Source organism: Mytilus galloprovincialis, chromosome 5 (assembly GCF_965363235.1).
Source record: "Mytilus galloprovincialis chromosome 5, xbMytGall1.hap1.1, whole genome shotgun sequence".
NCBI lineage: Eukaryota > Metazoa > Mollusca > Bivalvia > Mytilida > Mytilidae > Mytilus > Mytilus galloprovincialis.
In genome coordinates this window covers 50133643-50145193 of record NC_134842.1, presented here as the reverse complement: position 1 = coordinate 50145193, position 11551 = coordinate 50133643, and the positions used below count along the sequence as shown (strand labels likewise).

The 11551-nt window shown below is 31.7% G+C and overlaps 1 long non-coding RNA gene across 1 annotated transcript; it reads left to right on the top strand.

The window, feature by feature from the left end:
* The first annotated feature begins 7541 nt into the window (after positions 1-7541).
* On the top strand, positions 7542-10059 carry LOC143074586 (uncharacterized). The gene is made up of 3 exons (XR_012977946.1): positions 7542-7616; positions 8519-8614; positions 9772-10059. It is a non-coding gene; the product is annotated as an uncharacterized LOC143074586 (long non-coding RNA).
* Positions 10060-11551: the final 1492 nt, after the last annotated feature.

The window sequence follows — 11551 nt, the reverse complement described above, 5'->3', positions numbered from 1 at the left end:
GGAATATATATAATGTGGAAGGATTTTTAATGAAACAACTCTCCTAAAGTGACAAAATGACACATTCTTTTATAAATATAGGTCACCGTTCGGCTTCAACAATGAGCAAAGGTTTCGTAATGACAAATTGAAAAAAAAATCCATACAGTAAAACTATCAGCCTAATAAACATGATAAATGTACAAGATAATAAACTAAAAACAAATATTTTACACAGCAAAAGACGACAACCACTGTATAACAGGCTCTTCACTTAGGATAGTCACATATATATATATTTACATCTCACTATGTGTGTACACGATAGTTTTTGTGTGTGTGTTACCCATGCTATACCTTAATTCATTATATACCACAGAATATGAGGCAAAAGGCTTTAACACGTTTAAGTTGTTTGCTTCATCAAAGCGTTTCTGATCAATCAAATCTTGGTCCGTAAAATTCGTGACTGAAATATAAAAGATATATTAAATAACAAGACCAATTACTGACGTTCGATCAAAACATATATTGTGATTTCTCCTTAGTGTAAGCAATGGTAAAAGATTGCCAAGATACTTTTTTAATATAAAAAAAACTTACCACTATAAATATTAAATACTGTAAATGCCGCTACAAAGCAGTGCTCGCACCTGCAAAGGGTTTAGTTTCTCAATCTAATTTAAATACACATGTTTAGTATAATAATGTGAACAATCAAGTTTTTTTTAATCTTAGTTTTAAAGTCAGCATTTTCGTCAATGTCTCTAACCTCAAAAATGGCAAAAATATCAATTCAATTTGTTATTAACTTTGAAACATACACATGTCATGCATATAGGTTGCATTTCTGTAAATATTGACAATGCAATTTCCCATAGGAAGAACTCCTTTTACATCTAAAACAGTACCACTTTTACTATGAAGTTTTGAAAAAAATCTTATCCTAGAGTTGAAAGTTCATTTGCACCACAATTTTTTTCAAAGGTCAAAATATAGGGCTGTGCGGCATATTTTCAACGTTTATATGCCCCGGACTTCTCAGAGTTGAAACTTACACTTGTTTTCTTAACTACCCCTACCTCGAATGAAAGGTTACCACAGATTTCATTGTAAACAATATCAGGTGTTTATTTACTGGTAACATTCCCCAGTTCTGTCTCTGCGATATGGAACACATAGGGCATAACTGGGAACCAGTATGTAAACAAAATTAATTTTCTATGAATATTCTATTTCTCCCCAAAAAGAGGCGTGTTGTCAGAAACAGCTGTATTTACAAAGTGCAACCTATATGGATATAGAACGTCGGATCGTAAAAGGGAAAAATGATTATAAAAACTGTAACTGACATTACGTGTGTTTAATCAAAAGAAAACCATTAAAACCTAACAGATACAAGACATATATAAATCACGCATAATACTTTTCAGAAAAAATAAAAGAATACTGCAAAAAAGACATTTAATGGGAATCTGTACTCCAAAATATGCATTACTACATGTATATGTGAGATACATTTCAAGATAAGCAATACGGATACAACCAACTTAATAAGTAATTATTGATATATTTACAAACCAAAATGAAGTGACTTTCAAAGACAATTGAATCACACAGATATTAATGACGAACACGAACAGAGTGTCATGCCAATTCAATAATAAACTTTCCCCCAAAGCAGAGTTTAAACTTGATTCTATGTTAAATTTTGAATAAGTTAGGTATTTACTTGTTTCTGCAAAGATTTTCGTAAATATACATGTATGGTGTATTAGTTGTTTCAGTTTATATTCAATAATATAATAATGTATATGTGTAATATGTCTGCTTCCAACTGTTATATTGCTTCTAATGTAATCAGTAGCCATTGGGGATAAATAAAAGGGAACATCATCAGGCTTTTGTTTTAATATCACATCCATGTAAACCCTAGGCATCTATATGACCACAGGAGCTATGCTCGAGGGATTATATTGGATCAGTGCTGATACGGTGTATGATATTAATGACCGTGTTAAACATGTTAACGGAATACCATCTATTCCCTAACCTACGACAGTGGTTTATCATTACAACATAAGAACGAACTATAAAAATCAGTTGAAAATGGCTAGATTCCTCAGATGGCTACAAATCAAAATATTACACAGAGTGAACGTGGCAGGATACTTGAATATCCCAACAACAAAGGAGACATTATTTACAGATCTGATAGTGCTCATAGATACTGAAAGCTAGTTCAAGACACTAAAAACTAGTTCAAAGACACTAACAACTAAATAATCATGCATTTAAGACTAATTTATCAAAAGTACACATCCAGCATCCAATGGATTAAGTGTAAAGACGTCATAAACGTCCAGAGAAAAAAATATGACCGTGTACAATGCCAAAAAACAGGTTTGCAGATCCATGAATGTGTATATGAAGATAACAATTATATAGATTGCTTTTACTTTACTGATAACAAAATCGATATTAACACCAATAAAAACAATATTCAATGATCTAGTTACAGATTATAATTGGTCACCTGTTAGAACAATTTTATTTAAATGTATCATTCAAAATGTGATATAAGTGATACAAAAACAATAAACCTGCAAAATTAACATAACGACATTCAGTACATGTCTGCATTTAGTATATTGTCGCGATTAGAAATTTTGATACCAGACCTGACCTTCGATTAAATAAACAAAGCTATTGTTTTTTTTTCTGTATATATAAAAAAAAAACATAGTCATTAACGTCATTAAGTAGTAAATATGTATTTTTCTTTATTTGAGGAAACACAAAAAGAATAACAAAAGCATAAAAAACATACTTGTATATGATGGTATGTTAATATAGAAAGAAGATGTGGTATGATTGCCAATGAGACAACTGTCCATAAGAGACCAAAATGACACAGATATTAAGGTCACCGTACGACCTTCAACAATGAAAACTAACAGCTTTATTTATATAAAAAAATGAACGAAAAACAAATATGTAACACATAAAAAAACGACAACCACTGATTTACAGCCATTACTTGGGACAGTCACATAAATAATGTGGTGGGGATAAAAATGTTAGCGGGATCTCAACCCTCCCCCTAACCCGAGACAGTGGTTTAACAGTACAACATAAGAACAAACTATAAAAATCACTTGAAAAAGGCTTAAACCACCAAATGGATACACATACAAGTGGACGTTGCCGGGTACTTAAGGTTGCTTTGTTTCCGACTTAGTATAGTCTCTTCAATATATTGCATTCATCCTATTTTATTATATATTAATTTTGTTTAATATGCCTCAGATTTACGATTATATTTTCGTCGAAATATTTAAAGTAAAGTTGAACAATGAGCGGATTTAAAAAGAAAAATACAGTATCAAACCTTATCGGGATTTTTGACAGAGTCATCTTTACCGATTTATTGACATCCGACATAATATACATATTGTCAGTTTGTATACTTTTCCCAGATAACACCACTATAGTATATCCATTATTAAGTCAAATGACGTCATATTTTAATGATGCGGACCAAAACATGTCTAACACTAACCAGTAAAAGTGGGGCGGAAAATACCAGACGGAGTGTCAACTCATAGATCGAAAAAAAAAAACTGACAACGCCTTTTATTAAAATCCGATAAAAATTATAATTCGGTAATTGATCAATATTTTGAATAAAAAGAGGACATGCTGACCTTCTTAATTGTTGTGTACAGCTGGTTGCAGTGTGTTTGGTTCATTAATTTATAGATAACCTGAAATATTACCCGCACCTTGATTTTTTCCTTTACTTTCGGATATGAAAACTACAGAACTTGGTGATGCTCTATTAATACATGAAGGCACTCAAAGTTGATGGACACAATTTGTGAGTCAGTGTATATTATAGTTATTTCAAATTCAAGCAAAGTTATATCATTATATATTTTTTTAAACTTTAAATATAATTTTGAAATCACGTAAAACTATATGATAAAAGAACTGTTCCTCTTCACTTATGCAATGATTCCATTCAGTGAAACGATCTTCTACTTGTCCTGTTATACAATGACATCAACGTAGAAATATTACTGCTGACTTCGTTTTCGTCTTTATGTTTTTAATAATTATAGACAATACATCTATGTAATCTGTTTGACTTGTCAATATCTTTAACTGAGAAATAAATTAAGATTAATGGTTCCTGATTAAGGTGACACAATTACATCTTGTAGTACAAAATGAAGTTGATGTAGAGTTATATAAAAGTATGAGTCACTTGAAGTTTAGTTTATAAAACACAATATCTATACTTTAAGGATGACATTATAGAACTCTTTAACTCATTAGCGTACATAATATCTAAATGTGGTATAAGTCACCGTTTTCTTTGATACCAAGTCAGGAAAACGAAAAGTATTTTTCAATTTTTCCTTTGATTGATAGAGGTTGATAATGTCAGTTCTGGACTTTCTTTTTTGATGTTTTGTTTTTTAACTATTCAATACTGTCTTTTTGTAGGGAACGATAAATGTATATTTATTATAAATAAAAGTCTTGTTGAGGTGACACTGACAAAACAAATTTAACCAGTCTGAAGAATTTACTGTATTCGTTAAGACTTACACAGCAATGATGCTTTAATGTTTCGAAATTCCAATTTTAGGTTGATTACAAAATAATACTATCAATCATGGTATCTTACTCTTTTCAATTGAGACACAATAGCTGACAGAATTTCAAGTATCGTAAACTAGTTAAATCAAGAAAACATAAAATATCAAACAGAAACCTGAGAAACTCGCAAGCACTCAAAAAGTACGAGACCGGGTGCATCAACATGACATGTTACATATGTCTCCTAATATGCATACATCACACACACTGCAAATTTACACGCAGTAAAAATATAAAACACACTCGGTAAAATTACTGATCAGATTACGGTATTGTTATATAAAGATTGAAAACCGCAAACATATGTCATTAGTGGGCTGAGACACCAACACATCCTAACGGTCAACCAATTTGTGAGAGTGACTGTCAAACTAATGCAGTGTGGATTTCAATCTTTCTTCTTTAAAACTCTGCTTGGGCATTGTGCTCGTCTTGGAGCACACCCTGCTAATTATTTCCGAAAATTTTTTTCGTTAGTTGACTAACTAATGTAAACATTCTGGACAACTGCAGGTGTCACATGTCTCATGTGGGACTGAAAATCCTTTCAGGGTATCGGAGGTTACCCTAGTTTTCTATTAGATGTCTTGGTAGAATTTTGTATACTGGTGTTTTTTGTGTTTGTATTTTAATTTTTCTCTAGCTAAAGCGTTTTCAGTTTGTCATGGACTTTGAATATAACCTTGATATCTTGCCCTCTGTTTTGCGTGGCTTAGTGCATACACATAAATATTTGTGGGATAGCTATGTTCGTATATCTTAAAACGGGTGCTATATAACCAAGGACCAAGCAAATTACACACATTGATATAACCTGACAAACCACGATTGTTAATATCAATTCTCTGTAAATATAAAAATGAGCTGGCCATGACATGATACAGAATTCCACCAAATTTCGCCTCAATACATTTAATGTCTTAATTTTCAAAAAAAAAATATTTGCCACTCCATAATCATAATGTGTCACCCTGTTGTTGCCATGGAAACATGACTTTTCAGGTAAAAATAAAGGTAATTAAAATATTGTTAAATTTTTGTTTGAAGACTGCTTAATGTCATGAAAAATGTTCTCCAAGCTTATTTTAATGTTTTCAAAAGTTTTGATAGGCCAATATGCAGATTTATCTAGGTTTTCTACATTTTAAAGAATTTAGTGGTTCTACAGTGTTCCATAGATCCTTAAAATCTGTAGATGTTTTCATTCCTTTCCACACTGATTTCAAAGTACTATCTGACCTAAATATAATCCATATTATATAAATAACCAAGTAAACTTGTAAATTGAATGGGATATTCAAGCATGTCCTTAAAAAAGTATTAAGAAAATCTTCATTATTCATTATTGATAATATAGAGTTATCTCCCCTGGTAGAACTCTTCTGATCTAAAGCACACATGTACACAGGAAGTATACACAAATGGGAGAAACTTTGCAGACGATATCAGTGATCAACAGTCAGTGTTAAAACAATAGTTATGGTCTGTAAATAACCATGTCCTTCTGTAGCTTTAAAAGCTCACAGATATGTGAATGTGTAGGTGAAAATTCCCCACTGACTTCTTTGTCATCAGAATTGCAGTCCATTGTTCTTACTGAAGCTGGTCTACTGCCAAGTGATATTACACAGAAGTTTCAAGTGTGCAGTGAACATTTTCACAGGTTTTTGAATAAAAACAAAGCAGGTTGCAAATCAAAGATATGTGGAATACCTGATATAATTTCCTCTCACAACAAAGACAACAAAATATATGGAGGATGGTATGGGGTAAAGGCAGACAGAAATGTATCTTTGGAAAAAGTGAAAGAGATTCATGCTAGAACAGGAATCATAGTTCCAGTTGGAACTCGTAAGTAAAATAATTAAAATGATTTCTTTTTTTATAATTTAGTATCATAATTTGTTATTTATATTTATTAACCAGCATGGGGATAACATCAAAAGTTCAATGTAGGATAAAAAACTTAATTCACATATTGTTTTTTTTCACTGACCCCCACCCCCCCCCCCTCTTAACTTGATTTGGGCAAAATTGATTGAACAATAGGGATATATATGTAAAAATTGATTTTAGATATACTAAATTTGCAGAAGTTTACCCCCCTCCACATAAAAAACCTACAAAGCAGGCGCGGATCCAGAAAAAAGGGGGGGTCCAGGGGTTGGAACCCTTTTTCTTTTGACAATCAATGCATTTGAATGGGGACATGTAATTGGAACCCCCCTTTGTCCTGGGTTTGGAACCCCCCCCTTTTAAAATGGCTGGAACCGACCCTGCAAAGGGTATTTGATTTAAGTTTTTTCTAAATTATATGAAAAGGATAGGGTAACAGAACCCCAGCGGCACCCCCTATCAATTAAGTATTGAAGTGGACCCCAACCCACCTCCCAGGCAATACTGGACCATTATAAATTAAATCAAAATGTCTTTTATTTCCAAAATAAGAGACCTATTATTAAATTTACAAGGAACAGTCAGGATATTGCATAAATAGCTGAAATCTTTCAGTTTCTAAAGTTATTAAAGAAGGAAAAACACCTTTAAATTGCATGATTTTATCCATTTCTTTCCCCTACCCAAAATATTACCGATGTTTGAAGAAAGTAAACAAGAAACAGAATTTCTCTCCAAAAACATGTAGCTTAACCTGTCAACAACAAAGGTACAGAATAAGTTCAGCAGAAACTGACAGGTTTTATTTCGAAATATTTAAATTTGTCACAATCAGTAGTGTACTATAAACTTAATAAGGAATTTATATAAGAATCCATTTCTCCTAAATTCATTTTTTTTCTCTTATGGGACAAACATCTATTTAATTTGCATATACTAAAAATGTATCTTTATTTATAAAAAAAATAATTTGAACTGTATGTTTCAGCAATATACATCCAAGATGCAGAAAGACCCTTTATTGTGGGCAATCCACTTCATGTAGCGTGGCTGAAATTTGTGCAAATACAAATGTAAGTTATAATGCTAGTACATGCTATTATTTTATTCAGAGTCAATGTACATGTATGTATGGTATCTCTATCTGTTAATGGGCTTAATTGTATCAGTCCGACTGTCATACATGTCATATAAAGGGGTATATCAAACATCATGATACATTAAAATAGTTTACCCCTAGCACTGAAAGTCTGAATACCAAAATAATTTATAATGATTCTCCCAATTTATTTTTATTAAAAAGATATTAAAATATTTGTTGAATATTAAATTTAAGTTAAACAAAAATTTGGTTGGGTTAATTTTTCTATCAATTTTGAACTGAGAAAAATGACAGATACAGGCGAATTTTGTTAGAAGATCTGACAGTGAATTTTTATTCAATGCAACATACATGTACATGTAGGTGTTGTGTTTCTATTGACATTCAGTATACTTCAGCATTTTTAATATATATATTGAGAAAAAAAAATATACTTCAAGTTTTATGTGTGTTATTTTAAAGTGCATAGTACATGTAGTATTCATTTCTTCTACAGTTCATAGTTTTATTGAAAACTTGAACTATGTACAAATTACAATCAATATTAGTGCAATAAGCAACGGCAGAATATTAACATTATTATTCTTGAATATGTGGGTTCATTCAGTACTTTAAAACCTCTAGTCATATATATATTGCATATATATCATTATGCAAATTGTGTTATCCCATTTTTTCAGTACAAATAAACTCATCAAAATGTTTTGTTGAATTTGCACATGAGGGTTGAACACATACATGACATATGATGGAACAAAAACAAACGTAAAATTAACAGCGTCCTGATAGCCTGTTAATGGATAAGCTTACTGTGGTTTATGTTTTTAAAGACTCAGTTATCATCTGATATAAGTAAACATTTTTTTTATGCAGTGTTTGATGAACAGTGACAACCTTGGTGATACATGTAGCTATCAATATGAAGAACAGTATAATCTCAGACCTCATCGACTTAATAGTGGATATAATGTAAGTATCATTGAAAATGTCATTTATATCAAAATTTGCAGTATTAAAGCTAGATACGATAAAGTAGGCCCACTCACAGCCTTACGCTGGTTGGGTCCACGTTAACGGAATGACATCATGTTTTCAATAAATGATGTTTGAATTGATTCTATTGAATAGGAAGTTATATAAAAAATTGTCTATATGTTGAATGTTACTCTGAATTTATTTTGCTACATAACGAGACCACAGACCGTATCTTAGCCCTACACAACAAAATGAAGCATCTCCTTTTCGTCATGACTAAAGACTAAAAGATTTCAAGAACTTTCAATGTACTAACTGCATATTTGATAATTTGGTTCATTTGAGATCACTCTGATCGTAAAGGCTGTTTATTCAATCTGACTTTTGTTCCTGGCACATTTAAGAAATGATTGTAATATTTTGTCTGTCTTTGAAGAAATAACATAAAAAATTTGGTGCACACTGAATAACACGTGTGGCAGGTTATTTAACAGTGTGCACCAAATTTTTCTGTTATTTGAATAGACAGAAAAAATATTACAGTCATTTCTTATAATTTAATTCTAAATTCCATTCAGATTCCATTTTAAACATTGAAAACCATGAAAAAACGTTGATGACGTCACGGTCAAATGACTAAATTATGTCTATAGGCTCATAACAAAATTATGCCAGCCAATCAGAAGACACTTTACATCCAAAATTAAATTATTGTGTAGAGGATATATATGGAAATGTGGGTTCTGTTTGCCTGAATTTGTAAGCACTCAAGAATTTTTATTTCTTAACTGATTGACTTTAAACTTACAAACAAGCGTTTAAGTGAAAATCTCTTGGCCAAGTTCAAATTTGGGAAATTCCTATTTTATAGGGGTTATTGCCCTTTGATTGTTTTTTTTTTAATGAATTTCATTTGTAAACATTCTAGCTTTTTTATTTGTTAATTAATTGACTTCCAATTTATATACAAGCCTCATAGTAAGAAAAGCATGCATTTGTTATTTCAGCAGTAATTTTTCAAATCCCATTAAACACATGACATGTTAAATAAATATAGCATTAAAATTATTTTGTCTGTATTAATCAAAGGCACACATTTAATAAAATTTGTGAATTTTTATTTATATTTTTAAAATAACATTTATTTTCAGTTTGCTGTACATGCTTCCACATCATCAAGTCAGGAAACAACCAGTTATGTTGAAACTGAAAGTTACTGCAATACTGATAGTCAGGGTACAGAAGCATCTGTTATCAGAATTGATAGACTTGGAAAATTCAATGAATTCTTGGAAACATGTGACATAAGCCCTGTAAAGTGTCTAACTGAATCTTTAGAGAAGTCAAGTGAGAGAACAAAAAGAAGATATTTATCAAAAGCTAATACTTGTATAACTGCTCTACTGAACACTATTTGTCCTGATGATTCTGAGTTCATCAAAAAATCTTTTTTTGGAGAGCAAGAAAATGACAAAAATAAAACCACAAGCTCTTTGTTGGATGCTATTGTCAGCTCATACATGGTTGCAAACACCTCAACGTTGAGGAGACAGTTATTATCAATAGCAACAAATGATTACAGTTTTGCAGAAGTCAGTGCCAGTATACCAGGATTATCTCACTACAAGTTTTATTCTGCTAAGAAACATGCACAAAATATTGGTTTAGGTGTTCCTGCACAAACATCAAAGATTCCTCGTTCAAAAATAAATGATGGACAGCTTGACCATTTTTTAGACTTCATTACTTCAAACCACTTGATCAAAGATTTACCAATTGGAGAAAAAAACATTACAGCTTTCAACTGGAGAACTCATTCAAACACCAAATGTAATCAGAAGTATTGCCCCTGCAACAATCATCAGGCAGTATGCACAGCTCTGTGAGAAAGAAAACATTCAGCGTTTAGGTATTTATTTCATTTGGATTACAATTCTGCATTAACAGTTTGAATTTTATGAATTTAGTATGTTTGCTGATGACGTCAGCCATTTTGTTAACAAAATTCAAGGTTTTCTGGCTAATCCCATTTCATTGGATTACCTTAAAATATAATGTCCAAAAACATTTTATTTTTAACCGCCCTTTTTGGTGGTAGCATGCTCGCCTTGGGGTGGCATGTCTTCCTGTAGACTGTTACCTTGTGTGGTAGCATTAAGTTAAAGATCAGGTTCAGCTTGTCCGACTAGTACAAAGCAGGCTTCATTTCATATTTATGTTCATTACATACATACACTTCATGTGAAATAATGTCAAAGATTGGTGTTCTTTTTTTTCTTCTTAAACTATTTTAATTCCATTTGCAGGCACAAGTACTATGTACAAGATTTTGACCGACTGCAGTGCTTCAGTCAGACAGTCTATGGAGGGTCTTGACTACTATATTTCTGAGGGAAGTCGAGCATTTACAGATCTCACAGAAACTGTAGAACAGTTAGATTTAACCTTGGATGAAAAGAAGAAAACACTGGATAATTTGGTGGTAGCAAAGCATTACCTAAAAACAGATTATAAGGTTTTTATTAGTTTTTATATTCCCTTTTTCATACGACTTCAAAATATTTTGTGGTTGTACATTGTTATAAGGTTATGGGTCTGTTATCCATCCATAAAAATTATGGTTTTGTGTCTAATTTGGGTAATTAATAGAGCCTTATGAAATGTTTACACATTTTATTGGCATATTACTTTGGTTATATGCCAAGGTCTGATATAGTACTTTTGTCCCCCTCCCCCTCAATACAAAGTTTTTGGGAGTGTATAGGAATATGACTTTCAAAGCAACCATTATCAGGACCTTTTATAGCTGACTATATGCGGTATGGGCTTTGCTCATTGTTGAAGGCCGTATGGTGACCTATAATTGTTAATGTTTGTGTCATTTTGTTCTTTTGTGGATAGTTGTCTCATTGGCAATCATACCACATCTTC